The sequence below is a fragment of the Pinus tabuliformis genome, chromosome 1_1, assembly GCF_031772625.1.
Source record: "Pinus tabuliformis cultivar Carrire ecotype Pingquan chromosome 1_1, CPIR1, whole genome shotgun sequence".
NCBI classification, from domain to species: domain Eukaryota; kingdom Viridiplantae; phylum Streptophyta; class Pinopsida; order Pinales; family Pinaceae; genus Pinus; species Pinus tabuliformis.
In genome coordinates this window covers 269,928,190-269,932,102 of record NC_142297.1, presented here as the reverse complement: position 1 = coordinate 269,932,102, position 3,913 = coordinate 269,928,190, and positions in this window count along the sequence as shown.

Here is a 3,913-nt window from a genome sequence, read left to right as displayed (position 1 = left end):
GCACATTTCATTGCATGTAAAAAGACTAGTGATGCAACACAAATTGCTAATATGTTTTTTTCAAAGGTTGTAAGGTTACATGGATTGCCTATAAGTATTGTGTCTCATAGGGATACAAATTTTGTTGGGCATTTCTAGAGAACTCTTTGGAAGAAAATAGGTGCTAACCTTAGTTTTAGTTCAGCATATCACCCTCAAACAGATGGACAGACCGAAGTGGTAAACAGAAGCTTGGGAAACATATTGAGAAGTTTAGTGTATCAAAATCCTAAGCAGTGGGATTTAGCACTTGCTCAAGCTAAGTTTGCTTATAATGACACTCCAAACCGAAGTATTGGAATGAGTCCATTTCAGATTGTTTTTGGAATGAATCCAAGAGGTGTGTATGAGCTAAGAAATTTGGGTAAACGAGAGACAAGAAGTGCAAAAGATGAAGAGTTTGCAGAGCAGATGCAAAGACTACAAGAATATGTCAAAGACAAATTGCAGGAAATCAGTGGCAAATACAAACAAAGAGCGGATATGAGGAGGAGAGAAAAATAATTCCAAGTGGAAGATCTAGTGATGGTATAATTGAGAAAAGAAATATTTCCTGTTGGGACTTACAATAAACTAAAGATAAAAAAGATACGGCCATGCAGAATTGTGAGGAAGTTTTCAACTAATGCTTATGAAATTGAATTGCGAGAAGGGATTGGAATATCACCTATCTTCAATGCGGCATATTTGTATCCATATAAAGGGATAGAGACAAAGCTATAGAAGGAACCTACAGAAGATGAAGTTTAAAATTTAAACTGGGAAGAACAAATGCCAAAGACGGTCAAGAAAGAGGTGGACGCTGTTTTGGAGAAAAGAGTATCCAAAAGAACTAGAGGACGGGTTTATTTTCAGTATCTAGTCAAATGGAAGGGACAACCAGCAGAGGATGCTAGGTGGATAACAACAACAGAATTACAGAAGTATAGAGTAAATCCTGAAAGTTTGATGAATAATTATTTTCTTCCCCGGGAGTCTGCTGCAGGAGCATCCGGACTTAGCCAGCAATATGATTGTCTGTTCACATGTTGTGGCTAACAAGAGATGAGTTACATTGACCTGAGTGGTCAAAATCATTTTTAGTAGAGAGGGTTGGATCTCTCAAATTTATCTTTGCTTTAATTATTGTTATAATTAGATCACTGTATTATTTTTAGACTAAGATATAAGTTGTTAATATAGGCGTGTATCAGAGCTTAAGAATAGGGATTTAATTGTTAGACTGATAAAAATAGAGATTGAGTTGTCAATGCAGTTAGGATAGGATTTGATTCATAAAAGGAAAAATAATGTAATGACAGAGAGATGAGATGATTGAGAATAGAGTGAGTAAGCAAGAGGTGTGACAAAGATAGGGTTTGAGATTGAAACAGAGGTCAAACAAACTGTTGTAATTGAGCCAAGAGGGCCAAGACTCTGTAATTTCCATTTTGTTGAATAATTGAATGAAGTGTGGTGTGGACACACTGTTCTAGTGCAAAAATTCTCTTATGACTGTGTATTGGCGTTCTGGACCCTAATCGGGTATTTTTATCTCTTCATACATTTTATCTATAAATCACAATCAATTAGTGTTAAGCGTTAATATTGAGTTTAAGCACTAAACCTTTTCTTAAGCGCCTTTATTAAAAGTATGAATTAAGCACCTGGGTGGTATTGATAAGTGGGAAGCAGTATCTCGCACGCCCTAAAGGCTGTAAATGGTATTTCTAAAATTCACGCGATTAACCTTAGCAGGTGACAGTAGGACGGGAAAACCACTTTTCTCGCGTGCTCTTGACTTGATATCAGTCGTGCAATATTTCACGCGATATTGCACGAAAACCGTTCGATTGGACTGGTCACATCAACGGTGGAGATCGTCCAGGTAAGTTGGTGAGAGGACGACGCGATATCCGTTGGATCTGGAGAAGTGAGATCAATAGCGTGGATTGAAGCACTTGATAAAAGGAGAAGTCAACAAGGTACCGACAATGATTTGTTAGACAAGCGAGACCCTTAGGGGGAAAATCCACGTACAGAATTTGTTTGTACGCAGTTGATTGGTTACAAAGTTAACCAGTAGTCGAATTACAGACTACCACCTCATTTTCGTCAACCTCCTGCGTCATTTAGTGTTTTGATTTGTATGGTAATGTTTGTGAATGTTACATTTGTTGTGCTATGTTAGTGCCTAAATGTACCTCAAGCTGAAGAAAGGCAGGTCTAGGGTAACATCAAACCACGCTTAACCTGGTAGCTAGCCCTACCAGGTTGGGAGACAACTCTTTCCTTGTCAATCTCAACTAGAATATAGCAACTAGGGTTTGAGATGACTGAAAATAAATGTTGATTTTAGGCTAGGTATATTATGTCAGAGGATTTTGTTTAATTTTGATGATTGGTTGCTGGATAAAATGAAGAAGGTAGCTTTGGGTCCGGGAAATCAACTCAGATTTCTAGGAGGTTCTATAGGGCGAGGTAGGTAGGAGTTTTGGCACTTTGAATTGGGTGTGATGGTAATCCTAAGACCAGTGAGGAGTTGGAGAGGGCATGCACAGTTCATGAGTTTTCTTCAAATAGCAGAAAACATTAAAAACTAAATGTACCCTCAAGGCAGAGCATTGAACATCAATCGATTCCACCTATTAATCTTGATTCATTTAGTTATGCAGAAAAAATAGATGATGGCGCATATACACATAAGAAAAACACCAAATACAAAGGGAGAAACAATGCCAAGACACATTACCACAAGAATCCACAAAATGATGTAAAACCCTGGTTTATTTCCTTGCCAAACTGTAGAAGTGATTTACAATAGTGCTCAATGCATCCACAAGAGTCCAACCTTGACAAATGACTAAGAATGTAAAAGATATAGGCATCAAACCACCTATTCTAGCCATCAGGGGTCGAATCCATGAGTGAAGGAGCTATTTCAACAACATCTAAACTAGGAACTAGAAAATAGGCAGTGGAACAGCTTGCCTCTAAAACTATGGAAACTGATTCATTCATCCTCAAACCAATTCTAACTGATGTATCTACCCCCTCCAGTCATTTTTCATCATATTTACATAATAGTACATCATGTTACATCATATTACATCATTAATTTACCAAAGAGAGAAGAAAAAGTCAACTGACAACAAACTAGGCGAAATTATGAGTTTTTAGGCAAAATTGGCAAAAATTTGCCTAATGTACAGCGCCCTGAGCCTGATGCGCAACGCCACTTCAAGGCTGAATTTGGAGGCCTTCCATTTCACCAAATCCGGCCCAAGATAGCTTTTTGGAAAGCCCTGTCTGTCTACTTTCTGGAACAACTGGAATTTTTGGATTTGGAGTCCATTTTCCCCTTCAAGAATCATTTCTCCCAAGATTTATTCTTGTGGGTCGAAAAAGTGGCAGAGAGGGCAATTTTTAGGTGTTTTTTGCCCTTTAGGTGATCTAGATCTCCTCCAAATCTTATGAAACTTTATGGGTTTCATTATTTTTCCATGAGGAATCCAAAAATGCAAGCCAATTTGCAAAATATTGAGCCAAATCAATGCGTAGTGCCGGTCTGGTGCGCAATGCCAAGCCTCTGATGCGGACCGCTAGGCAAATTTGCTACAAAAACAGGGTTTTCAACTTCTTTTGCTCAATTTTCCTCCAAATCACAATTTTAGTTCTTCAAGGATGTTTTGCACAATGAAATGGATGACTAACATAATTTTACTTTATATATGGATGCACTTTTAAATTTTCCTCATTTCAAACCCACTTCTATAAAGTCTTAGTCACTTTTTCTCAAAAACTCTGTTTTTCATTTGAAGTGTGACTTTTCTTGATCAATTGATGGACTGATGCATTGGTGCTTTTGTTTTTTGCAGTGGCTGGAGTTGGCAAG